The sequence below is a fragment of the Rattus norvegicus genome, chromosome 13, assembly GCF_021556685.1.
Source record: "Rattus norvegicus strain SHRSP/BbbUtx chromosome 13, alternate assembly SHRSP_T2T, whole genome shotgun sequence".
Lineage (NCBI taxonomy): Eukaryota > Metazoa > Chordata > Mammalia > Rodentia > Muridae > Rattus > Rattus norvegicus.
The window spans coordinates 104,461,395-104,489,384 of NC_141546.1; the positions used below are offsets into that span (position 1 = coordinate 104,461,395).

The 27,990-nt window shown below is 46.8% G+C and overlaps 1 long non-coding RNA gene across 1 annotated transcript in view; it reads left to right on the plus strand.

Moving 5' to 3' along the window:
* Positions 1 to 2,736: 2,736 nt before the first annotated feature.
* Positions 2,737 to 27,990, plus strand: part of LOC102555128 (uncharacterized) — a 55,039-nt gene continuing 29,785 nt past the window's right edge. The window contains exons 1-4 of the long non-coding RNA XR_015636383.1: positions 2,737 to 3,230; positions 4,901 to 5,042; positions 19,405 to 19,504; positions 27,018 to 27,142. This is a non-coding gene — a long non-coding RNA (uncharacterized LOC102555128). The remainder of the gene's footprint in view (positions 3,231 to 4,900; positions 5,043 to 19,404; positions 19,505 to 27,017; positions 27,143 to 27,990) is intronic.

Consider the following 27,990-nt stretch of genomic DNA (forward strand, 5'->3'; position numbering starts at 1 on the left):
CTCCACGGCTTCCTCAGATACCCCTTTTATACAGCCCAGGACCACAGTTGTCTGGGCCCTCCCATATCCAATCAAGGAAATGCCCCCACAGACATGGCCATGGGCCAATCCAAGGGGAGCAGCTCCTCGGTTGATGTTTCTTCTTCCTAGGCGTGTCAAATAACAGTCAACAATGGTTTCACAGAGAACAAAGAGACATGGTGGAATCGGGGAGTTTTGAACACCTTCTGTCTCGCCCATGGTGACAGTTTTGTACTGGATAACATACACGCTGGGCACCGGGAAAGTTAGAAAATCTTGTTTTCCTTCTACTGTGGTACTGTAGTCTCTGTTGGAGGAGAGCTACAGAAATGACACCCTTGGCTCATGACCTTTGTTCTGCCTGATCTTTGATTGTCTTGAATTGCTTCTGTGGGGTTTAATATATCCATCCACAAGTGCGTCTCTGTGTCTGTGTGTTTGTGTGTTTGTGTGTGTGTGTGTGTGGGAGGGAGGCCCACAAAGATTCTCAAATGTTTCAGTGAAGAGAAAGTTCCCTATGTCGTGGCATCTGGAACACAGATGGGGATTGGGGCTTACTGCATGGGAGGGCAAGCCACTCGGTAGAGCTGAGATGAGCTGCTTTGGCTTGGTGCTCTGTAGAAACCAAAATGGGAAGAATTCAGCAGAAGCAGAGCAGCTCAAAGCAGGGTGGAAGGTTCCAGACCTTAAGGAGCTTCCATGCCCACCCCCTCCTCAGCAGGCTTGGTCAGCTATTGTTATCCAGTCCTGTGTCTGAGTAGACTTGGAGGGATGAGGAAAGAGAGGGTCTTATGTCTGATGACAGATGGGTCTTTGTCTGGTTTGGGCAAGTGTCACCAAATCTGGCCTCTCTCCAGCTGATGAGAGGACAAGTACTGGCGTGGAGACCCATCTCCAACGAGCAGCCCCAGAGCCTTCCCTCGCTAAGTGTCCTATTATTATACCTACAATATGTGCATTAGAGACCCTTTGCTGTCCACTAGCAGAAAGTGTAGCCTAGCTGAGGGGAATCTCACGAGCCTGCTAAGAGACAAATGCATCTTCTAATCACACCTTTGTACTGTCACCAGTCTTAGTCTGTTGTACTGCAACTGATATAACTTTCCTCATCCAGACGGGGATGAAACACAGGACACAATGGCACCAGATTAGTCAGGTCCAGTCCTCACTGGAGAGCTAAGAGCCACCCATTCGCCAGCTTTTATCCCTGCTGTAAAATCTAGCTACACAGCACACAGGAGTGCGCCGTCCACCCTAAAATATATTGTTAAAAATAGCATGGGTGGATCAGCAGGTGCCTCGGTGGGAAACACTGAGACCTGAGTTCAAACCCCAGGAGAGAACCAAGTCCTAGAAGATGTCCCCTGACCACACACACACACACACACACACACACACACACACACACACACACACACACACACAGAGAGAGAGAGAGAGAGAGAGAGAGAGAGAGAGAGAGAGAGACATGCATACATACACACTTCTTTTAAAAAGAAAATATTAGCAGAGCAACAAACATTTGGGTCCCTGGACCTCTATAAAGAGGACAGTTGACACGTGACAAGTGGGATCTATTTCTGTTATTCCAATTTGAGATCTCAGAATTTGTTGGTGTGAGGATGTCACACTGTTTATCCAGATTGTTAGACGATTCCCCTTCCACCTTAACTCGGCAGTGGCAGCATCAGTAGACGTTCTGAAGAAGAAGGGAGGATATCCGAGCCCCACCCTTAGACAAGGAACTGCCGGCAACTTAGGGCTGCTGAGAGACGAAGAGTCAGCCTCCCCCCACCCCACAATGAGCATCCTGACTGACATCTGAACAAAGTGGTGATCCCCAAAACCATGCACACATCTACAACAAAAGGGACTAAGTGGGTGGTGTGTATGTATGTATGCATAGACATACATTTCTTTCTCATTTATCTATGTCTATCTATATAGATGTAGATATAGATATACATACAGATTTAGATATAGATATAAAGTATACACACACATTGACAGCAATAATTAGGAGAGGCAATGCTATCAATTAGGAGGGACATGGAGGAAAAGGACTTGGGAGAGGCCAAAGCAAAGCAAAGGAAGGTGAGACTTAAATTAAACTGGAGGCAGAACAGTCTGGGAGAGCGGGTCATTGAAAGTGAGAATAAATGTAGACACCGCGTGTTCACATTGCTGCTGAAGGACGCTGTGCAAATGCTGGGACTGGTCCTCTATGGCACCACTGTGCCCTTGATTGACTGCCAAGATAACAGGGAAGAACACCTTTACTCGTTTTTTGATGTCCTGTTTTTGATCAGGGTGGTAGCAGGCCTTAGAAAACATAGCTTTGAGAGAGTAATTAGTCAGCTAATTAGTTGGTCTGTTTATGTCTTCATTTCACCGTGTTTATTGGCCCCCAAGTATCCCTGGTTCTCTGAGAGTAAGAAGACGATATGATGGTATCTGAGAAGGGCGTGTGCAGGGCAGGGAGCCCAGAGGGTCTGACTGGAATCCAGATGGGACCCTGTTCTCTTTTTATTTTAGGATCAGGAAGAAATGGTGTCACCCCCACCCCTCGAATGCTGAGGAAGCAGTTGCTAGGTGGGAGACGTCTCCTAGGGACTCCAGAAGCACAGAATCCAGGAATGAACAAACAATGCTCTATTAAGGTCTGGCTTCTAACCCTCACACCCAATGGGCGAAGTAGGAAATAGACTTGTCCATATCTTTCAGAGAAAAGCGAGGTAGGGAGTGAGTAGGTCCACCTTGACTGAGATGGGAAGCGGAGGGACCAGAGTTTACCCAGTGGTGTGGGATGAAGCCCCTGTAGCCATAGCCATAGTAAGATGGGCTCTGAGCACCTGGTGAGGCTCCTCACGCACCACACCGTGGCAGTGCTCAGGAGGAGGCCAGCGGTGCTCTTTAGCATTCATAACAGACTCACCAGAGTCTCTGAAGATCTGAAGGTCTTCAGCCAATGAGAAAACAGAAGCAGGGTGTTTATTTAAAATAATAAATGAGCTTTACCCTCTGCTCCCATAATCCATGCAGTTGGTACTGACTGTTTTCTGCAAGCTGGAGTCACACTGGCGTGGGTGCTTCAAAACCACGTTGTAAGGTGACAAAGAAGAGGGGACCCTTCTCCCTAATCACACGAGGAAAGCGCCTGAGTTCTTTGTTCCTCTGTCTGGCCCAATGACTTCAAAACAACCAGATAAGTTAGTAACCACGGTCTGGCAGTGGGGAGAGTCAAACCGGGTAGCCACTGTGTTGAAGATACAAACATTTCTTGGCTGGGTCATTTCCAATCAGTGATTGAAAAGACATTTAAATAGGTTTCCTCCTCCTCCTCCTCCTCCTCCTCCTCCTCCTCCTCCTCCTCCTCCTCCTCCTCCTCCTCCTCTTCTCCTCCTCCTCTTCCTCCTCCCCCTCTTCCTCCTCCCCCTCTTCCTCCTCCTCCTCCTCTCATCACCATCACCACCACTACCACCACCACCACCACTACCCTCTCTCTCTCTCTTCCCCTCCCTCCCTCCCTCCCTCCCTCCATTTCCCTCTGATCTCCTCCCTGTACCCCTCTGACCTCAAATCCACAGCTCTTTAGCTAAAGGGCTTCAACGTAAAGCTAAGTCTTGGTCCTGTGGTGTCCCCATCTTGGGGGGGGGGTATAGAGGCAGGGTGGGACTGGTGGGACTCTATTCCCTAAACTATGGACATTTAGGGGACTGGTTCCAAAGTTAGAGTAGAGACAGGTAAGTAGACACCTTCCTTCCTCCCTCCCTCCTTCCCTCCCTTTTGCTTTTGCAAGGTATGTCTGCCGGACTAGCTCTTGTGCTTTTATACCTTTGAGGTAGTGTGTCATGCAGCCCAGGATATGGTATGTCACATAGCCCAGGATATGGTATGTCGCATAGCCCAGGAGACAGTGTCCCACGTAGCCCAGGAGGACTTGAACTTGCTTACACAGCTGAGTATGATTTTGATTTTTATCCTCAATCCTCCATGCCCAAGTGCTGAGATTACAGGACTGTGCCACTACACCAGGCCTGTGTTGGATTTTGAGAAACGTAATTCATGATAATTGGCGGAAGACGTCAAGCAATTCACGCCCTTGTTCCATTCACGCAGAGCAAAAATTTTCTTTCTTAAGCATTATCTTAATGAACTTAATGCCTGGATCATTATGTAAAGGAGGCCTGTGATTCTCAAGTGAAAATCTTGGTCTCTTCTCATTTTTATATATTTATTTATTTTTTTGCTTTTTCACCCTTCTGTCTCTTGCCAATGACTTCTGGAAGAACCTATCAGGGCTTACACGGTTAATAACGCAAGCTGTAGCAAACGCTTCCCCTTCCGGGACGTCTTTCAGCTGATTCTAATTTTTTAATGGAGAAAATGCATTCTTAAATTAAATATGCATAATAAGGAGTACTAATGATAAGGATAAAGTGGTATACGTGAGAATGAACCGAGTGCTGTAAGCAAAAATGCATTTGATTTGCGGAGGCTAAAAGCTAGCTCGAACCGGTAAGACTTGGTGCAAAAAAGAAAAGCCTCGCAGTGCTCACAAATTGTCCATAATTGTATGGATTTTAAATATAAAAGTTGGCAGTGGCAAAAGCTAAAAGCCATTAGGAGAGACACTATTGTGCGGTATACTGGGAGCAGCGAGTCACGAGCTTATGAAAAACTCTCCAGCTTGAGTTTTCTAAAATTTTGATAACTGTACTTGAGGCTCATCTTGATGTTTACCACAATGCTCCCATTGTTCTCCCAGGCATGGCCTAATGCCTATAGGAAGAGAGCGACTAATTAGCATGAATAGTCATCTTCCCCGAAGGTCGTTTATCGCCAAGTTCATTCTTCCTTCTTTTTTCCCCCTTTGTAGCTGAACATCACTGGAGGAGTTTTCAACGACAGCCATTAGCTTAAGAGATCCGTCTGTTTTCTCTCAGACACCGGGCCACCGTTTTTAAAGAGTCTTTTTCCTAAGCCAAGAAGTCATACAAATAATATTTAAAGGCAAAGAGGTGGGTCAGGGAGAAACCCACCTTTCTCTTGCGTGGGTATCCTCCCAATGAAGGCGTTATTTCCTCTCATTAGCTTCCTGCTACAGGCGTTAAGAATTATCCTGGGACTGGGGAGATGGCTCGGTGGTTAAGAGCATTCCCTGCTCTTGCAGAGGACCTGGATTTGGTTCCTAGCACCCACATCCTGGCTCGCATCCTGTTTGTAGCTGTTGGATTCCAGTTCTTGGGGATCCAATGCCCTCTTCTGGCCTTCTTGGGCACTGCACACTCACGGTGCATAGACATGCATGTAGGTAAATGTTCAGAGACATAAAAGTGAATGGATCCTTAAAAGGGGTATGCCTCAGACGTCAGTAGCGGCAACGGCAGCCAATCCCTTTCTTCTAGGACTTCTTTCAGCTTATTTTAGTCTTTTCTTCTTTCAAATGAAGCTCAGTAGTTCTCAGTGATTTTCTGGAACTTAGTCGGATGGTTCTGGAGTGTCTTCTAGATACAAAAAGCACTTGGAGACCTTCTTCTGCTATTCTGGGCCGAGAGACAGTAAGGAGTTCCTCCTGTCTCATAGTGGGACCAGTGGGGTTTCTGGTTTAGATGATTTAGGAATTATAGCTAAAGTGAAGGGATTCCCCACATTTGTTGTGAAACACTTTCCCCAACATCTCTAAGACACTACGTTCCTACAGCTGGAGCCCTTGGTCATCACAAATGACTGACTTTGTCAACTCATGTGTTACAAAGGAAGGACAGAGCCAGCCCACATGTTGCTGTGACTAACATTTCCAAGTGGACTTTGGATCCACCTCATCCAGTCTATTAAAGGGCCTCAGAGCAAACACCATGTCCTGAAGCAGGGAAATTCTACCAGGTGGAAACCCTGTCTGTTTTCCACACTACAGATCTCAAACTCAAGACTGGCAGACATACCAGTGCCTCCCTGAATTATCAACCTGCTGGCAGGTTCTACAGATCAGTCAGTCCCTTAAGTTACAGATAGACTTCAATTCTAAAAACCATCCAATTGATTCTGTGTCTAGTTTGTGGTAACAGAATGCACAGATGTAAGGGATAACGGTGAAGACCGCCCGACATGAAATTGTAAATTCACTTAAAACAGTGAGATGGTTCTGTGATTTTTAAATTTCAGTTGAGCAGGTCTCAAGTGTGAATGCTGTAGATGACAGTGCTGAAAGGTGGGACCCCCACACACAGGTGGGACCCCACACACACAGGTGGGACCCCACACACAGTTGGGACCCCCACACACAGGTGGGACCCCACACACAGTTGGGACCCCCACACACATGTGGGACCCCACACACACAGGTGGGACCCCCACACACAGGTGGAGAACCTCAACTACTCTAATGCATCACTTAACTAAAAACAAGTAGTAAGATTCCGGGACAGAACATAATCTTTTAGCTACTTGGCCTATAAGAGATAATCTTGGGGCCATATGTGCTTTTCTAATGTGGCAACGGGGAAATGTATTTGGCAAGCACACATTGTGCTACCGAGCTCTCTGCCCTGCATCCAGATGAATCAGCCTGAGAAAGATTATGGTTCTGGTTTTGGAGGGTTCCATCCATGAATGTTTTAGGTTGGAGTCAAGGGAGAAACATGCGGTAGATGAAATATTTATCTTCTGGCTTAGAAGTAGGAAGTGAGAGGGAAAAAGGGAGAGTCAGACAGACAGAAAGACAGACAGACAGCATTCATTAGGCTTCTTGGCTTAAAAGGACACCAGACAGAAGTCTCACACTGAATCTGCAAAAGTCCCTTTAAGTTTTCAATGATGAAAGTACTTTACAATTTGGAATAAAATTAAAAGTTCCTTCAACCTAACCCTGCCTACCAAAATATCTTGCAATGCCAATTAGTCAGAGAAAGAGGTACCAATGTCAAAGATCGGTTAATCTACCAAAAAAAAAATTAGTGTACTTATCGGCCTCCTCCTGTTTGGGGTGCCTCATTGTACTCATCTTTATAGAAGGCATTATTGGGGGCATATATAATATGAGGCAGGACTTCATTCATGCTAAAGAACAAGAGGCTATGCCACCCCAAGGAACCCAACAGCCAGCATCAGCCAGAGCCCCAGAGTTCAGCACAGGGGGAGCTGTAGTCTGTGACGGGTGAAGAAAGAGCTAAAGACCATCGCAGACAAAGCCGGGGAGGAGAGGAACATCCAGACTGAAGTGGTCCAAGAACACAGGCGGGTCTGGCTTGTCTCAAGTTCACTGTGAGCAGAACAAGAAGGATGGTAAGAGGATGCAGAAGCCAGAGGACCCGGAGGCTGAGACACAAAGGACCAGCATTGGGCGGGAGTAAGGTTCACGGGGCTGTCGCCAGGGAACCGCTGATTTCTCCACCATCCTCCCTGCAGCTGCCTCTGAGCGAACTGCCTCCGACATCCTCTCTGGGAAAGTCTGATTTTATCATCAAACAACCCCAGTCCGTAAAACTTGTATCCTTCCTTCTCCAAATGGAATCTTGCCCTGGTGCAGAAACATTCTCCTAGGATGAACCCAACCAGACCTGGGTGTGGGGGTGGAGTCTGGGAACGAAGGGTTTCCTCGGAAGCACAGCGGCAAGGATGGTGTTCGCGTTTTCCTGTTTAGGGAGCTTAATTCTTCATGCTTTGCTTGGCTGTCAGAACATTTCGTGTTTTTATTTGTGAACATACATGGTGATCATGCTTAAGGAAGAAAAAAATCTGACGGTCGGTCCCTGGATGCCCTTGTTTTGCGCAGATGTTGCGATCGGAACTCTACTCTCAGTGCTCACCCGTGAGACGCAGTGAGCTGAGTTAAGCAGGGCCTCTCCTCCACAGTTCTCCCTGCACAGACCGCTCACTAAGGTAATGTTGGAGCCAAGGAGTTGAACCCCACAAACCAAGTTGTCTGCAGATTACCAACACAGAGCACCATCAGTGTAGATGAGAACACCACAGAGATGCTGGCTTGGAATAATTGAAGCGTTCCTCTTCCTTTCGGGAGATGGTGCAGGACTGATGGAGCTGTGAGTCTCCGATTCCAAAGGCTGTGTGTTCCCTGGCGGAAGGGGAGGGCTCATAGAAACACAAGCTTCAAGAAGTAGAGAAAAGGGCTATTTGTGGGAAGGTGAGCCTTCTTCCCTAATCCCAGAATCCCACTGTGCCCCACTCTCTTCTCTTCAACTCTTCCCAGGACTGGAGTCCTACATTCTGATTTGTTTGCGCCTCACAGGGCAGGACTAACTCTGGATGGCAGGGTGAAAATTGGATAAACAGCCACACTGACTCAAGGGAGAATTTTTTTTTTAACGTGAACATCTGTTTCTTGAATTTGGCCATGGTAAGGACCTGGGGGAAGGAAGAATGCCAACGGATGAAGTAGAGCCAGGAAGACATAGCCCCATCTTTGCGTAGTTCAGGATACAACCTGGCTCCTTCCAGCGTGACAGAGAGAGGAGATTCATTCCTTCTGAATCCGAGTGGAAGCCTGATTTTCCTTTAGGTAGGGCCCATAGATGCTTTCTGGGGCTTTACTAGGTCTACTAAGGAACCTGCTTTGAGCAAAATCCCATGGCTGCATCTGCCCACATAACCCTAAAATGAGGAGGAGCAGAGATGCTCACAGGAGGCTGTGAGGTGCTTGCCGTTTTCCAGGCACTGGACAATGCACTGGACAATGCACTCGGGTCTGTCTGTTCGGGAACATGGAAGACAGAATCCTTACAGATGGAGCCTGCAATTTAGAGAAGATTTGGTGATATGGCTTAGTGTTGTGGTGCCCAGATCGGAGCTTACAGGCGCTTATAAGAGAAGAGGTGGGGGTTGCTGCAGTAGGGAGAGATAACAGAAAGGAAGTCATAATCTTTCAGGAGCAGGGGTCAGGTTTGTTTGACAAACACCGGCACCTGAGTGTGGTCCGCAGAGACCACGTTTTAAAAGTCGTGTGTAAAGCTGGGGCTGGAGAGATGGCTCAATGGTTATGAGCACTTGTGACTCTTGCAGAGGACCTGGGTTTGGTTCCCAGCACCCACATGACAGCTCACAACCATCTGTAACCCCAATTCCAGGGGGTCCAGTGTCTTCTGAATGCCACAGGCACCAGACATGTACACGGCACACATACATACATTTGAGAAGCACTGTCACACACATAAAATAAGTAAAACAGTAATAAGAAATCTTGAAAGCCAAGTGCAATAGCATTCACTTGTAGTCCAAGAGCTAGGAAGGCAGAGACAAGCAGACTCCTGGGGCTAACTGGCCAGCTATCCCAGGAAGAACAGGCTACACCACAGGAAGCTCCAAGGTCAACAGGAGTTTAGACTAGATGGTCCTGTCAACATGACTTCCTCTGTCAGGTGTCACGATGCTAAGACCCTGGCCTGAGGGAAACCTGGCTTTCTGTAATACAGCTGACTGAAATAAACTTATGGAATCTTATCCAGAGTTTTGAACACAGAATTTTAGTGGAAATTAATTTTCCTCAGACGAACTTCTATGTAGTATCCTAATTCTTAAGAAAAAAATGATGAATTCATAAAACAGAAGAGAGTCAGGCTCGTCAACAGAGGAGGTCCCGTTGCCAGCCTCGGGTCTTGGCCTACCTTCCCACCCATCCCTGACTTGCCATGGGAATAAAAATAGAGACCTGCAAGTGATGGCCTGTCACTGTTGGCTCATGGTTTGGAGGTCTCAGAGTCAATTAATTTCTGCTCTTTTTGATTTTGGTTTTACAGTCTGAAAGATATTGCTTCAGCTCCAGACGTCACTTTTACTCAGGGAACAAAGAAAGAGGGAGGCTGGAGCCTGGCTGCATGTATAAGGCCCTGGGTTGGATGCTCAGCACCTTGTCAAAAACAATCTACTCTAGGAAACCAGTGGCTTCTCTCTTGGTTGGAGCAGCAGCTTATAGGTGTGAGGAAAGATAGAGACAGGAGGGGAAACTAACCCACAGCCCCCGAGGTTCTCTGCTGTTCTGACTGAGCAAATATGTCATGTAATGAGGATATCATATTTTCTAGAATGATGAAACTTAAGAAAATAGTATTTTGTCTCATGTGTGAGCAGCATAGGTTGTTCAACCCAGTGAATTTGCCTGACCAGCCAGAGGAGCAGCTTGCTGAAGCAAAATGAACTCAGTGCAGTGCGGTTAAAAAAATTGCTGACTGTCAATTAAGTGAGATGTGTCTTGAAGCCCATATGTGTGCACTCACTCACACACGTGCACACATGCACACACACATGCACACACACACACATAAACGCTCACACACACATGCACACAAACACATGCACACACATGTAAACACATGCACACGCACACACATGCACACAAACACACACACGTGCACACTCACACAAATGCACACACACAAATGCACACACACGCACACATAAACACTCACACACATGAAGGCAAGCACTCATGCAAACGTGCACACTCACACACACATACACATGCACACATACACTCACACACACATGCACACACACAAGCACTCACATACACACACATACACACATGCACACATATGTACATATAGGCACACATAAACTCACATACACGTGAACACACACACGTGCACACACATGCATAATCGCATACACACATGCACACACATGTACACACATGCACACTCACACAAACATACATGAAGGCAAGCACTCATGCACATGTGCACATGCACACAGATGCACATATATATACACACATGCAGATTCCTGACTTAAATACTCAGGGACCCTTGACCAGCCTGTCTCTGGGTGCAGTCCTAGGGCCTTCTCTGTGGAGTGCCTCAGTGAACAGGGAGTGGAACTGAAAGACCTAACAAAAAGTAATGCTTCATCGCACATCCCTTTGTCTAGTACTCCTTTGCTTCTCAAGAGTTAGTCCAGGAAAAGATGCAGAATTTGAAGACAGGCCAGATGGGCAATTAATGGGATTTTAAATTTGTATAGAGAATGGAGTCATAGCTTGGGGTTTGTCGAAGCGTCCTGTAAATCCATCCAGTCACAGACCAGCATCTTGTACGCGGGCCTTGCCTCCTCTTACCTCTTAAAGACCGACACTCTGGAATGGAAGCCCCAGCAGCAAGGAGACAGACTGCCTGAGGAGCCCCCCGTGCTTCATTTCAGTGTAGCCAGCCAACCAGCTCCTCCGTCCTTGTTAGGATTTAATCCACTTTCTATCTCTAAGCTGTGGTTCCCGCCCATTCATAAGCTCCTCAGCCAAGCACGCATGGGACGGGTTAGAATGGAGTAAGGTTAGAGTGGAGACTCATGAGCAGGAAGGGCCAGTTCAGTTATAGAAGGGTTGCTGGGTAATATAAATGTGTCTACAGAGATCACCCTGCCTCGGTCAGACAATCTGAAAATGGCTGCAGCCAAAGTGCAGGGAAGTGGTCCCTCATCAGCCTCTGACACAGCTGGAAAATGAGGGAGGTGAAGGCAAGGCCAGGGAAAGAGGAAGAAGAGGAAGAGGAGGGAGGGGGGAAAGATAAGAAAAAGGAGAAAGTGAGAAGAAAGAAGAGAGGATGATGAAGAGGTGAGGGAGGGAAGAAAGAAAGAGGAAGGAGACGGGGAAGAAAATGAGGAGGAAAAGAGGAAAGAAGAGAGAGAGAGAGAGAGATGGGGAAGGGAGAGGACATATGGAAGGGAGCCCTTCAGAGCTGTTAAGAATGCATCATAGCTGCTAAGAACCCACCTTATGGGTTAAGATTCTGGTCATTTGTTAAGGACATATCTTGCATCTGCTCTTGCAAGATCTGTTGCTCTAGGCCGGTTAGACACTCTGGAGTCCGGGGCAGAGTTTTCCAGCCCAGGGCTGCAGCAACAGTCCCCAAGTCAGACAGGAGTGTTGTAGATTGCTGACTCAGGAGTCACCACTGACTGCAGTGTCCAGAGCTTGGAGGAGTCCATGATGTCTCCTCACACGGGGGAGTGGTCGTGGTTTGGCTTTGCCAGACTGCAGATTACTGTTCTAGTGTTCTGGACTCTGCAGCACTGCCCTAACCTATGTTGGGTGTGTCTCCTTCTGCTCTTGAGAAGGCAGGAAGGAGGTCTAAGGTCCTCCTGTTCCCAGAGAGGATTAGCTCATGGGGAGGCCACCTTGAGTGGAAGTGTCGCCACCCATTCTCTTGGAGCTCAGGTAACTAAAGAGGAGGGAAAAAAACCAGAAACTTGGTTGCAGCAGGCACCCCACCCCACCCAACCCCCATTCTCTCCCTTCTAGGATGGAGGGAACCCTCTGGTACTACGAAAATTCTTCCTGAAGTTGTTTCTCTCAGGTGGTGTTGGCTGCACTGGAGGTGGAAGGCTGGGCTACTACAAATAGTTTCTTATTTCAATCTCAGACAGAAAGCAAAAGTTTATTCAGAATGAATTACTATACTATACTACTACTAATTAATAATAATAATAATAATAATAATAAAAGCACAAATCTTTGTTTCTAGAGAAAACAGCAAACTCGTTTCCTTTTGCTACTGAAGCAAACTAGCATACACTCAGTGGCTTAAAGCAACGTGCATGTATATGATCTCACATTTCTGGACTGTAGAAGCCTAAATTCAAGGTGTTAGTGGGCCTGATGCTTTTCCAGCTTGCAGGAGGCACCTTTCCAACCTCTGGCAGCCACCTTCACTCCATGGCTTGTGGCCTCTTCCTTACTCTACGCTGAGAATCCACGTGCTGTCCACTACTAATATAACTAAAAATTCTTGTGCTCAGAGTGGACCTAACTAGACAACCTCTGTTCTCAGGATGCTTCCTGTGCCCACATCTGCGGAGCCTTCTGTGCCAGCGACAGTGAATCTTCGCCTATTTTTTGGGGACAAATTTTTGTGTTTGGAGGAGAGAGTATCGTTCTATCTACTCTAGAGAAGACTGGAGCAGGGGAGATGAAATAGACAGAAGGGAGGGTTTTAACCAGAGCAGTCCAGTCGCAGAGCGTGGGGATGGGGTCTCCTGCATGCACAAACTTCAGTGGCCACCGGCTGTCAGCAAAGATAGAGCCCCCTTCTCCTGCCAGCACAGGGGTCCCTAAGCTGCCTGGAGCGGTATGACCAACACAGATGGCAAGACCAGCTCCGGGATGCAGAGGCCGCAGCAGTAGCAGCATCCATCCTTTAGCTAAAGCAATGGCTGTAAGGGCGATGAGCGTTAGGCCAAAGTGCCCACCTGCCCGCCAGCTTTCTAAAACCATATAGGCAGCGTCCCTAAGTGAGCACATAGAGTCTAGAATAGGGGGAGGTGCCCCCTAAATGACACATAAGGAATATCTGGACAGGATGACAGAGAAGACAAAGCGAGACTGGCTGATCGATGACTATCTTTAAGCAAGTGTGACTGGAGACCTAAGTGTTGTGCTTTAGAACTCACACTTGTTGGTGTTCACACATCGTAGTGTTCATGCCAGGATCGTAGAGGGCAGAGAGCAAGGTGGAGGTTGGTGCTATCTGACCCTGGAGGAAGTCCCACAGCAGGGTCAGCCGGAACAGGACACCTCCTTGCATGAGCTCCTTCCTCGGGGTCTAAACCCACACAACCTGCTAGCTAGTCAGGCTTCTTCCCCCAGCATAGGATATCTGAATAACACTAACCATATTAATCAGAAGAGGATGGGAAAAAAAAGGTGGTAGGGTATTCCCAAGACGAAATTAATTTCTTTTTATAATCTGCAATAGTTTATTTCGCAAATTCATGACCCACCCCAGTATGTTTGTTCTTTATGACGAGCCATAAAAATGACAAAATACATTAGCCAAGTTCTCCATTCTGCTAAAATGACCATATTCAAAAATAAAAACAGAGACTTGTATCCACAATGCAAAAGATGCTTGAAGTAATTGGGGCTTAATTTGTACACAAACTGTCAAGGCAGTTTTCCTCACGGCCTGCATCTTCTGAATTCATTAGTCTCTAATTACGGCCAGTGGGGACCAGCAGTTAGAAGGTTAAAGAGGTTCTGACAGGCCTAATCATTGCTCAGGAAGCTGAAAATGTATGCGCAGTCTCGGCAGATGGGGTGAGAGCGGCTGCTGCCAAGTGATAACTGTTTACTCCTTTGCACCTCCAAAGCTGTCATCCTAATAGGCGCATTTTAAATTTATTAATGCTCTAGTTACAATGCATACCCAGTCTCTAATGGTATGTCAGCCTCAGTATATAAACGGAGCAATTAACACGGATTACCTGGTAATGGTAAAATTATTTGTTGCCTATTTGATATTTTGTGTGTGGGTGTGAGTGTGTGGGGGTCTCCTTTCAGGAAGAATTGTCCCAGGAAAGCCCTCTTTTAGTTATTGAGAGAACTGCTGAGGTAGGCTTTCCTCCTCGGGTGGAACAAACGAACCAGAATGCCTTCTCCTGGCTTCTCCCCAGCCAGTTTCATCCTGCTTCTGATTTCCAACCACTGCTACCTGAATCTGGTGGCTGGGGACAGTTCATTGGAAAATCTGGTTTGGATTTGGGGAAAAGGCAGGAAGTTCCAGGCTTCTCTAGGAGAAGTAGGAGTTGGGTCTTTCTCTACCATACCGAATGAGTGAATGAGCTTATTGAAGTTACTAACTTCAGCTGGATGACACAGGTTTCCACATTATCAAAGTCACTCACCGAGTCATGGGAGATGATTCATGAAAGCTGCCCTACAGAAGTTTCCCACTGAACCCACAAACAGCTACACCTTAGGGTCTAGACTACTGAACATGCACTTTATGAGTCTTGTGAGTTTCCTGTGTTTCCTGATCCTTGTGAGTTGCCTGTGTTTCTAGTAGTTGGAGAGTCTTCTTGCTCCCTCCTGGAGTCTGCAGGCAACAGTTGTAGAACAGACCCTTCAGGGTGAGAAGCCAGGGCTCCAAGTCTCAGTGTAACTTCATGCTAACTCATAAAAGCAGAGGTCTACCCATGCTTTGTAATTCACTCTTCCACAGTCACCGGCATCACTTCCTTTTTTCCTTGTAGCCTTTGTCCTGTAGCCATGGCTCTAAAGATCACTACTCACCAGCAAGAAGTCCCTCAAAGGGGGAGGGGGGTGTCCTGTCTTCCCTGTGATTGCTGTGGTGGCCCTGCACAGACCTTTAATTAAACACAACGTTTAAGGCAACACTTGTTTTTGTGTAGGAGGTTACAGATGTGGATACAGCCAGAATGTACAGTCCCTCCACTGTGGGTCTCATGGAGACAGCAAGATTCATAAGTGTCCTGAGAGCGTGGTGAGGTGTTAATCTCAGCAACAGAGCAATTATCTGCGTCTGGCCACCACTCTGTTCTTGCTAGCGGTCGCTAGTCCATGATGGCTAATTGATTTACACCATCTAGAGGCAATACAACAACTACAATAGCAACAACAAATGTCTTGAGGACTTTGCACTCATTAAAAGCTACCATTACATCTCCCCAGAAGGTGATCGATTTAATTTTTTCTTAACCACAGTGGAAAGACACTCTGCTAGATAGCTTTTTTATCAACTTGACACAAGCTAGAGTCATCTATGAAGAAGAACAGTCGATTGAGGAATTGCAGCCATCTGATTGGCTTGTAGGCAAGTCCGTGGGGGACATTTTCTCGATTAATGGTTGAGTCTGGAAGCCCAGTCTACTGTGGGTGGTGCCACCCCTGGGCAGATGGTCCTGGGTTGTATGAAAAAGTAGGCTGAGCAAGCCATGGAGAACAAGCCAGTAGGCAGTGTCCTTCCACGGCCTCAGCTTCGATTGATTGCTGCCTCCAGGTAGCTATCTATCTAGAACCTTCCCCTCAGGATGGAGTTGTAAATTGAAATAACGTCTTTCCCCTCACATTGATTTCTGCCACGCTGTTCATCTCAGCAACAAAGAGCAAACTAGACAGATACCAAACCATTAGGCGAGAAGTATTCTTTGGCAGGGACCAAATAACTCATCTAATGAGGTTCCTTCAGTGGCCAGATGACTAGCACCTGACTATATATAGCTCTACTGTGTGGCCTCAGGCTAATGTCCTCATGTCTTTGGGCTTTAGTTTTCTGTGTTTCCTCAAGATGAGAAGTTGAGTTACCTTACTTGTGACATCTGAGATTGTACTTTTGGTCTTTTGGGGTTTTGTTTGTTTGGTTGGTTGGGGTTTTTTTGGCTCTCAAAATCCATAGTCCTATGAATTCAAATGCCATGTGGCCAGGAAGGGGTCACATAGTAGAGCTGATTCCTCCTAGTCAGGATTACGTCATGGCTTTCATGTCTTTTATCTTCATTTCTCTTTCTCAACTTGGATGTTTAATCTGTCTTCTGATCGTTCTGTTTATTTATAACATTTTTTTCTATCTGTGCACTGTGGATTTTTCCAGTCACTCACTGCAGTTTTGCTGTATGAGACAGCCATTCATTTTTGAAGATTTTTTTTTAAAGGAGGAAAAATAAAACTGTTTTCAGCTCGACATCAATGGAAAAGCCAGGCACGAGGGTCCAGACATGGTCTGCAGTGGGTGTCTGCTGGTGACACATGGTACCACAGGCAGAAGGGACACCCTTTGGGTCTGTAAATTGGGAGTATGTGGAGTTGGCCTGTATGGTTTCCTATGTCTCTGTTCCTGGTCAACCATTTGGCCTTGAGTCTTCCTTTCCTTGCCTATGGAGTAAAGAAATTAGGCTAAATAACTCTAAGATCTGTTTCATCATCAGTCTTGATGAAAAAGGGAATTTTATTCAAAACTATAGCAATAGAAACATAAGACATAGAGGAGCCAACAACTGGAAATAGGAGGGTAAAGGAGGTGGCTTTAAAAGCTACTCATGGAGAAGTTATCCAGAAAGCTTGTTGTTAAGTAGATAGTAGGTCACATTGTGGTACAATTTACATTAGCAAGAAGTCAAATATTAGTCAGAGTTGTTAATGTAAACATTTAAAATATGACCCTGTGCACTCCTGTTCACCTAGGAGTCTTAGGGTACATCTCTTAGTCTCACCCTCTAAGCTGCCTGTGTTCTAAAGGTGCTGCAGCCCCCTCGATGCTGGAGCATGGGTCAGGAGTGGCCACCAAGTCTCCTGGAAGCTCCATCTGTTAAAGCCTCCATTCCATAGTGGATATTTCAAAGGATGCACCATCCACATCAGCATCCTGGAAGCTTGGTCTTGGGTGATCACAGAACCTAGATTTCTTCAAAGCATTCTTAAGAGATGCTCAGGCAAGATTGAAGTTGGAGAACAAGAGTTCTAGAAAGAAGAGGCACAGGACACATGCAGGTCTTCTCTCTGAAAACTTTGCAGTTCTCTCATAGACAGCATAGCAGCTTTCTAGCTTTGTCCTTGGAAAGCGAGGCACCCGGGATGTTGGAACTTGGAACTTCTCAGGAACAAGGTCACAGCTTTTATCTACAAGTCAAGGCAGATCTAGGCAAACTTAGTCCTGTCCACAGGCTCCATTCTTCCAGCATGCAGTGGTTTTTGTAACTGGAGCATGGTGGGCTTTGTATGACATGAGTCACTTTTACTGATGGCCTTAGATGTTGAACTTCTACAAACACTCACTGTGGAGCATCAGTGGCATGGGGAGATCCAAGAGAAACCACTTCCTGCTCCCTACAAGCACATTTCAATGTGCAGCCTAAGCGTGTAAAAGGTTCCCTTCATTGCAGTTCCCTCTGTCTGTGGCAGCCTTGGACTTCCTCAGGATGAGCTCTTGTCGTAGATAAGGAAGACTACATGAGATGGAAATCTTAGAGTCTGGGTTTAGAAAAGTGATCACAAGATGTACCAACCTAGTACAGTACCCTCGGTCTAGTCTGCCTAGGCACAGAGGCTGGTTCCCCACGCCCACTTCCGAGTCCATGGAACCAAAGCTAGATGTTGCCCTTCCTGTGCCTCCAATTCTATAGAAATACTAGGGCTTACCTTCTAGAGTTTTGCTAAGGATTCTCTGAGCCGATACATGTAAAGTTCTCAGAATTGTGGTCAGAGGAAAGCAAGTGCTTGCTAAACATTAGTGATGGTTAATTCTAGACCATCTGTGGGCGTGGATAGGACGTGTCCAACAACAACAGATCTCAAGCTCAGCTGAACCCCGTGCTTGCTTTAATGTTCTATTTTTACTGTCTCGAAATCTTAGTTATTTTTGGCAAGGAGCTCCCCCATTTTCACATTTATTTTTTTCACCAAGCCTAAAATTGATGCGGTAAGTCTTACCCACAAGGTTGTTGAGGCCGAAAGCTAAAGTCTACATGATGTTGAAATTAAAATGGCCCACCTTAGCATTATCAGAAAAGGACAGATGCTCCCTAAAGAAAATGTGTTTGATAATTGAGCTAATGTAAATGCTCTTTGTCTATTTGCATGGAGCAAACGATTATCTGGTTTCAGTTGTGCAACTTAACGATAATACTATGGTAGATAGTCAACAATGAAACACACAGACGTCAGGTCTCAGACTTAAAAAAATTTATGGTATGATTCTAAATTTCTTGTATTAACTTGAGTTTTTTTTATGTATTCAATTTTTTTTCTCCTAAACATAAAGACAGTGTATCACTCTTCTCTGCATTCTGTGAAGGGTCCATCGAACTCCTTGGCAACCAGCCATTACTGAGTAACTTTAAGGACAACCAATAAGATGATCATATGTCACTCATCTTGAGAATGACAGTGAACATATCTTGGGTGAGGACGAAATTGATGTGCAGCCAGCCCTCCCTCCAGCACATATTTTGATGGCTTTCAGTCCATTTGCTTTAGTTCAATTTAAAAGCCCAAGGAGACATATAATTTATACATTTAATTTAAAAGGTTGTAGGGAAGGGAGACTTCAGTGTTTATTTTAGTGGAAATTGGTAGGACCATCCCACACTGAGCAGAGGATCTGTCCCCCTAATATCCCAATCATAGGATCTTCTAAATTCTCTGATTATTTTTTAAACTATTTTATTTATTTAATGTATATGAGTGCACTGTAGCTGTCTTCAGACACCCCAGAAGAGGGCATCAAATCCCATTACAGATGGTTGTGAGCCACCATGTGGTTGCTGGGAATGAACTCAGGACCTCTAGAGAGCAGTCAGTGCTTTTAATCACTGAGCCATCTCTCCAGCCCCAAATCCTCTGATCATTAGAGCTGTGTGTGAGATCATAGCCATTTTATCTGTGTCTGACTTTGGGGATACAAAGACTGGAGCCCATAGTGGTTGGGATTTCCAAAGAACAGACAGCTTATCAGTCCTTGAGAAGGGCTTCACCAATGTCCCAGGTCACTGGCAGATGACCTATGCGGTGGGGACCAGACTGTGGTACAGAAGAGTTCAACCTTGGCAACAGGTTGACAATGGACTGGGTGTCACTGGCTAGCACTGACGACCTCCCAGAACAGTATCAAGGACATCTTACTCTCAACTTGCTCCTCTCCACAGGCTCTCTCTGGGACAGATTGGATAGTTCAGCAGTCAAGTGGTTTTCTGTTCCTGCTTGTTGACATCTCTTGTTTTTAATCTACTTTTGTGGAAAAGCAAGGCAAGTATGATTTCAGGTTTTCTGCATCCACATTGATTCTACACCAGCTTTTATGATGAGTAGCCGAGGGTTGGTCGTCTCTGCTTCCGGTCGTGCAGAGGGTCGTCTAGCTGTGGGAGGGGACTTTGGGTCTGCTAAAAGCATCTAAGGACTGGAAGGGAAGGGTGGGTGAGTGGGAAGCGTAGTCTTTGATGCTTCAGAGCCTCAACTGTAGCTTACAAGTCCTGCTTCCTGTATGGTCCGTAAGACCTGGCTTGGAATTTCTCCCATGGAGTCTTGCAATGGCTCTCTTACTTGGGAAGCCAGTCTCCCTGCTCCTCTGCCTCTGGCCAACACCATTGGAGAATGCTGTCACTATGCAAGCAGCTGCTCATGCTTGCCACAGTCAGGGTGAGGGAGGTGGACAACCACACGGGATCCCACCTTCTTGTTTCTCACCAGTGCAAACCATGGCACACTTTTCAGGAGGGATGTTCTTAAGTTTGACTGTCAGTTGGCCAGGGGGGGCGGGGAGGGGCAGTGAGTCCAGGATATTCGAACTCTGGTTTGCCAGGTGGAGGTGAGTTAACAAGAGAGGCTGAAAATAAATGAATTGCAACACAGATCCAAGTTGTTCGCCTGGAAATGTGACAGACCTGTGTTTGTCCCCTGGCTGGGGAACAGGGCCTACATGGATGGAAAGAGTCGTTACATATCAGTAAAGGAATATAATTCCATTGTCAGTGACATCATCATATTTTCAGTAGGGTCACGTTGCCTGAGGGGATCCAGGGTCTAGAATCTTTCTCACTGCAATAGGGGGTCATCTTAATGCTCCATGTCCATGACCTGAATTCATCAGAGTTGGATCTGCCAGAGAAGAGAGAAGGAAAGTGAGACTTAACACGTTTGTCTCCTTAGAGGCCCTGTTCCAAATCACAAACCTCATAGACATTGAATCTCCACTCTGGCTGTCTATATGAACTGGGAAAAGTCACCTAGTCTCATTTGAGTTCCATTTTCCTATTTGTGAAGTCTAGACCTGCAAATTCATGTACAAAGGAGAAAACACCTAAAGGTTCAAAATAGTCCTTGGTTCTCTGTAAGATCTTAATGAAGTTCTCTTATTAGATTGTCTTATTAGATTGTGTTTGTGTGTTTGCATGTGTGTGTATGTGTGTATTTGTATATGTGTGTGTGTTTGCATGTGTGTATGTGTGTATTTTTATATGTGTGTTTGTGTGTATGTATATGTGTGTGTTTATGTGTGTGTTTGTATATGTGTGTGTTTGTATTGTGTGTGTATGTGTGTGCGTTTGTATGTTTGTGTGTTTGTATGTGTGTGTGTGTGTGTGTGTGTGTGTGTGTGTGTGTGTGTGTGTGTTAATGATATTCTACCCTGGAGTGTCATGGCCACTACATTAAGGGTAAAATTGTAATTTTTTGGGCTTCATACTCTACCCTGGAAGGAGAAGGAAACAGAAACAATCACATTTAAGGAAAGTGTTCTAAATAGTACAAATTCATTTCTTAGTATAATCCCAGTCCCCTCACACACTGTCATTGAACCATTGGTCCCCTTGGACTGTTCATCAAACTCTCAAAAGATGCAGCAAAGAGAGCCTGGCTCACACGCCCACCAGTTCATTCATTTGCTTAACAAATAAATATTGGGCATTTGTTATGTGTCAGATGCTAGAAAGGACCATGCCTGAACCAAAAATTATCTTTGCTCTCAGAAAACTTAAAACCTAGTAGGACTGGAAAACACACAAAACAGACACTTAGATAATACTATTATGTCTCAATTCTGTGAAGTAAGTCAGGGTAGAGTTACTGAGACCAGGATAGTCTGATGAAGCCCATACAGGTGCTCCATGAAAAGTCTTGGGTGAGAGGAGAGAGAGCATTAGAGGTAGGGAAACAGGAATTGGGGATCCTGGGGATTCACAAGATGGACAAGACACAGGAGGGAACTTTTATTTCACTCTGAGTATTGTGCGAGGGAAGTGGAAAGGTGGTGTGGTGTGAGGTAGAGTTAAGGATGAGGAGATATCATGGTGGGATTTATTCTAAGATTGTTGTGCAGAGACAAGACTGTAAGGGTTCAAAAGTAGTCACAGGAACCAGTTTGGGGATGTTGTGCTAGTCCGGGCAACACTAGGAACTTTGGTCTAGAATGATGGGAGTCTAACCGTGAGAAGTGAAGCTAGAGTTACAAGACTTATGCAATGAGAGATGGGGTGTTGGGGGTCCTGGTGTTGGGGAATAAGCAAATAGAAGCATGAAGCTGTCCTTAACAAAGATGGGGACTTCACAGAGGGGAGCACAGCTAGCAGGGACGCTGACATCTAGGGTCCTTCTCTGGACAGGTCCTGTCAATTAGAAGATGGTTAGCAGACCCTGATTTGGGAGTTTGATGTTCAAGCCAAGACCAGTGAATTGGAAACAGATCATTAGGAGTTGGCATAGTCACAGCAGTGAGGGTGACCCATGGAATGGCCATTTTTTCTAGGCAAGAAAGAACAATCACGAGACACTTCTTACATTCAATCCAACATCGAAATCTATGATCGAGGTGGGTAGGTACGAGAAGAAGGGGCCCAAGGGATGAGCCCTGACTTGTTCAAACAATTAGGAGCTGGGAAGAAGAAGAAAGCACAGCAGAAGAGGATCCTGGGGTACGGGGGCACCCAGGAGTGCAGTGACTTCTACAGATCAACTCCTTGGAGGACAGAGGACGTTTACAGTGAGTGCAGTCAGGGAAGGACACAGAATGGACAGTGACGGTGTTAGGGTGTCAAGTCAGGTCCCAGGGACAAATTCAAGGAGAAAGCAGATGGCCAGCACCGTACCACAGGGAGGCTCCTCCTCCAGTGAAATTAGGAGAGGGAAGTGTTCACATTCACAAATCATATATTAAAACCACTACAGAGGCAGCCTTTCCCAGTGCCTCAATTTGACTGAAGTGTGGGTCCTCCATTCTCCCACCTCCGGGTCATCACCTCCCCATACAAAAGTATCTTGCAGATGGCTCCTCTTCTTGGCACTTTCCCCATAGTTTGTGAATTTTAAAGCAAATAAGGTGTGTGGCCAGTGACATGGAAGCAGGAGTCTGACACCCAAGGGGCAGCTGGGAAAAGAGCAGCTGAGGAAGAGGGGGTAGGATGTAGGGCATTGACTTAACAGAAAGTTAGAATGTAGGTTACATTTTTCTGTCCATGTGACACATACAGGATCCAGAACAGGAGAGAAGACTAAACTACGGGGCAACCCCAGGTATTTCTCTGGGAAAGGCAGTGGGTTTTAAACTTACTGCTGTGAGGCAGCACTGGGGTTCCAAGAGGGTGACTGTGGAGCTGGGCTTTGGGTAAAACATTAATGGCCAGTCTTCGTGCTCTTGTGTCCTTCTTGCCTAGAGTTCTCAAGGGGAGAAAGATGACTGGGAAGTTACAGCTACCCTGAGTGACTCGCCATTTCCACAGGAGCACAAAGGTAGCTGTGCAGGCCCAGCCCCAGCTTGACATTGTGTGGGGTTCACAGACAAGAAAGGAGATGCATAAGGTGGGGACAGAGGCAGATAGAGGTCATGAGGAGATCAGAGTTCAAAGGAAAGACAACGATAGGGAGGAGGGTGTTGGGCTGGCCTATGTCTTCCCCTCCCATTCTGAAACATTTTCCCACTGCAGGAAATCGATGACCTTGACTCTTGCCAGGGGCTGGGATACTCACACCAGGGACTCTGATTCTCACACCAGGGGCTGGGGTTCTCACACCTGGGACTGGGGTTCTCACACCAAGAGCTAGGGTTCTCACATGAGGGGCTGGTGTTCTCACACCAGGGGCTGGGGTATTCACACCAGGGGCTGAGGTACTCACACCAGGGACTCTGGTTCTCAAACTAGGAGCTGGAGTTTTATCCCAGGGACGGGGGTTCTCATACTAGGAGCTGGGGTTCTCACACCAAGGACTCTGGCTCTCACACCAGGGGTTCAGGTTCTCACACCAGGGGCTTGGAGTCCAGAGGAAGTTTTCTGAAATATTGTTCTCAAAGAGGACTGTGTGGGGATAGAAATGGTCAAGGAAAGGGTGTTAGTTAGATGGGGTTTTCGGGGTGTCTCTGCATGCTGTGGAGGTGGCTGACTAGGTCCCTAGAGTAGAACTGTTACCCAGATGAGGAAGGCAGAAGGCACGGCTCTCTTCATCTCAAGCCCTGAGCGAGACACATGTTCCCCCTTGCTATTGGATTCTGGAAGTGTTGGTCTATTAGATAACCGAGGACTTAACTGTCAAGCAATCAAAATGCAGCCAAAGGAGATTCTAACCCATAACTTGGGTTTAGGGGGTCTAGATTGTATCACAGAAGAAAGGCAGCCTAGTAAATGACAGTTTTTCTAAAATTCTCTCTGACAAAGTTCAGTTTACCCATCCCAGACAGACTACTGTTGTGGCTAACAGCCCCTCATACCTCACTAGATATTTCTGTCAAGTTCCAAAGGCAGATCAAGAAAAGATGGGTGGAACCAGAGAGTGCCATGTGAAGTGGAAAAAGCCAGAGACAGAAAGAGAAATAACACATTTTCTCTCTTGTGCAGGTTCTAAAATAAAAAGATGTAGGGTACACCATTTGGGAAATGGTAGGGGAAATATGGGAAGGGGAGGGGAGACAAGAGGGTGTAGGAGGTGCGCATAGTCAAAGTGCATGAGGTCCATGTACAAGAGGTGTGCTGGCTGGTTTTGTGTGTCAACCTGACACAAGCTGGAGTTATCACAGAGAAAGGAGCCTCCCTTGAGGAAATGCCTCCATGAGACCTAGCTGTAAGGCATTTTCTTAACTAGTGAGTAAAGCGGGGGGGGGGGGGGATTACCCAGCCCATTGTGGGTGGTGCCATCCCTGGGCTGGTGGTCTTGGGTTCTATAAGAAAGCAAGCTGAGCAAGCCAGGGGAAGCAGGCCAGTGAGTAACATCCCTCCATGGCCTCTGCATCAGCTCCTGCTCCCTGACCTGCTTGAGTTCCAGTCCTGACTTCCTTTGGTGATGAACAGCAGTGTGGAAGTGTAAGCTGAATAAACCCTTTCCTCCCCAACTGGCTTGTTGGTCATGGTGTTTGTGCAAGAATAGAAACCCTGACAAGAGGTGACCAAAGAGGTGACCATGGTCAAAGTGCGTGGCACCCATGAAAGTGTCACATGAAACCCTTAATTCTTGCACAATTAGTAAGCACCAGCTTTTCTGAAAGAAGAGAAGAGTCAGGTAGGGTCAGGGTGTGGGACATGAGGTATCAGCAGCTGCTGCCACTGCCCCTGCATGTGGGTCATGGAGTAGACGGTAGGATTTGTTTATGTTCCTCCTTCCAGGCTCTGGGACAGCTTTGTGCTGAGCTTGCTCTAGCCAGACCATTCCCTAACAGAGTGGACCATTCACTCCACACAGACCTAAGATCAGTTGGCGGGAGACTGGTATCCCAGGATGCACTTGAACTGGAAGTTCCAGCAGGGTAGAGGGAGATTAGGAAGCAGCTGGTCGTAATGGGATGGGCTGTGCACGGCCGTGACCTGTCAGAGCTGTCTGCCGTGAGGTTCTGGGCGGATCACACCAACTCAGAGCCAATTCCCAAGAAGCCCCTCCTGGCATTCCCACCAGCTCCCCTTTCCCTGCCATTCATCAGTGTCTGCTGATGAGGAGAAGGTTGCCAATACCCTCACCCAAGGCAGCTAAATCAGGATAAATGAACCAGCTTCAATAAAGGGGGATTTCAATTTATCAGATCCTATTTATGGCTCCATGTCTCAGTTTTCTATAGATGTACTGACTGCATGAGAAGACTCCAAGCTACCGTCAGAGGCTGGTCCGCATTTCAATAGTGCTGGTGACTATAGCGGTAGCCGTGCTTCACGGCTACAAATATCTTGGAGCACTTAGCATTTCCTGGGCACTGTGTTTGCTGCTTCACAGATATCATCTCACTTAATTCTCAGAAATGATACAGTATATCCTCATCTTAACTTGCATATGAGGAAACCCATGTTCAACAGGCTGTCCCAGTGTTCAGCAGTGGTTGGGTTTAGCCCAACCCAGGTCACAGCTACTTTCTATCCTGGCTCCCCAAGTCCAGTGCTTTTCAAAGGCCTGTCCTTGAACCACTGAAATAAAAATCTGGGGGCCTTATGAAGCTTCCTGTTCCTGGATTCCTCTTAGAGCTAGGCAATCAGAAACCCCTGGAGACACGACTCTTGTAATGTGGTAGTTTGGATGAGAAATGTTCCCCCCACAGTCTCAGATACTTGAACACTTGGTGCCTGGTTGATGGTGCTGTCTGGGGAGCTCATGGAACCTTCAGGAGGTGAGCCTTGTGGAGGAAGTGTGACACTGGAGACAGGCTGTGCAGGTCTATAGAGAGAACCACTTCCAGTTCTCTCTCTCTCTCTCTCTCTCTCTCTCTCTCTCTCTCTCTCTCTCTCTCTCTCTCTCTGCTTCCTGCTTGTGGTTGGAGATGTGATCTCTCTGCTTCCTGTCCCGAACACCGGGTGCCTCTCTGCCATTACGGACTCGCTCTGGAACCATACACCCAAACAATCCTTTTCCGTAAGTCATTTTCGATGTTGTATCACAGCCGTAACTACCACATATACACACGCCAAAGCCAGAGAACCACTGTCCCTGACTTCCTAGATACTATAACCACATGGTATAATTTCGAAAGCAAAGGTGTCAGCTATGGGCTGGGCTTGTGTGGTTACTCTGGGAGCTGAGATGGCTTCCCTCCAGAGGAGCAGTGGGGAAAACTGGAAGCAGAGACTTGTGTTTTTGTCTAGATTGGGTTTATGTGGTTTACTCAAGCTTGCTTGGCCTCCGTTCTGTGGTCTGTACACCAGGAGGATTACTCTTCCTTTTCAGGAGGCTCTGAGGAGCAGTGAATATGGCGTTAGAATAAGACTTAGGAAATTCAAAGTGCTGTGAGTGTGAATGTAATACTAATGGGGTTGCCTGGGACACGGAGGCAGTTGTAGCACTATGAAGAATGGTAGTATAACGGTGGTATCTTTAAAAAGATACAGCGATGAGAAGGAAACACAAATGCTCAGGGCTGGGCACCTTGAAGATGTGTCAACCTCTAAGGAGGGCCCTTTCCTACTACAACCCAAAGGAATTCATTTCTACCAGGCCAAGTAGCCACGTGCTTCCTCTGCTGTGTCTCTCATTTTTCCAAGTCCTTTCTGTGGAGTTTGGATATATTTTCTGCCTCAGTTTCTCCCCTATGAATAGGCAAAAGATAAGCCCGGGATCCTTCTTGGCTATGTCTGCCAGAATCATTTGCTCTGGTGAGACATTATTAAATGCTTTCCATGTGCTGGGGTTAGAATTACCATGGTTTGGATAGGTGTCTATTAAAGGTGCTACATTAAAGGCTGGTTCTTAACCTGCAGGGCCACTGATAGAAATTAGGTTAGGCCTGTCGGGAGGAAGTTAAGTCATTGGAGGCATGTCTTCAGAGGGATATTGGGGCCCTGACTCCTTCCTGTTGGTCTCCTAGTGTTCTTAGCCTCCCTGAATGAACAGACACCCTTTTCCATGGGCTTCCACGGAGATACGCCTCACAGGCCCTGTCGTACACTGGAAATTGATGAAGCAGGAAGCCAGCACGAACCTTTCAGCTCTGTAAGTTGATTGTCTCGGGTAACGTTTTAGAGCTATGGAGAGCTGGGTAATGCGGACAGCATTTCAACTACTCCTCACCCCTTATAGACAAGGGAATGGATGCAGGGAGCTCCCTCCACCTGAGCCAGTAAGTGGTGGAACTCTAGATCCAGCATTCTTTCTCTCTGTCTCACCCACCCAACACCCAAGGATTGGGAGAAGGGCTGGATGAGAGTGTGTTAAACTTCTTGCTAGGCTGAGATTCTGCAGGAGTGTCCATATTTGAAAGCAAACTCTTCTCGCTGGTCTCAGACACGGTGGCCTGAGTCATTCAATTAGAGAGAAGTAATTGGTGGTGGAGAACGCCTCTAGCAGTGGTAATTACCTCCAGTGCCTTGTTGAAATAGCCAAGCTACATTTCAGTTTATGCTGTAAAACCTTAATTATAATATAAACAGCTGCCCTTCAGCCCCGCAGGGGCAGCCTTCCCCCGCCTGCCTTCTCTGGACTGGGAATGGCACTCCCTCACAAGTGGTCAGAGAGGTCCAGGAGTGCAGAGGGGGAGATGTGGGAGGTGGGGCTGCTCCTGTGTGTGCGGTGGGCTTGAGTGACTGAGTCAGAGGAAGCCACTGTCCAGGGCCCACCTTCTCATAAGGAAGCAACTTCCCCATTTCAGCAGCAAGGCCCGAGGGAGGGTTCAAGAGCTAGCCTCCACCTGGCTCCAAGCTGGTCTCCGCCCTCCTGGCTGTGTGGAAGGATGCAAGAATGTTACAGGAGAGCCTGCCTCACTTTCCCCTGTGACGGGAACTGGGTCTTCCCTTCTGGAGTCCAACGCCCTGCTTGGATAGAACCCTATTCCACTCCCAGAA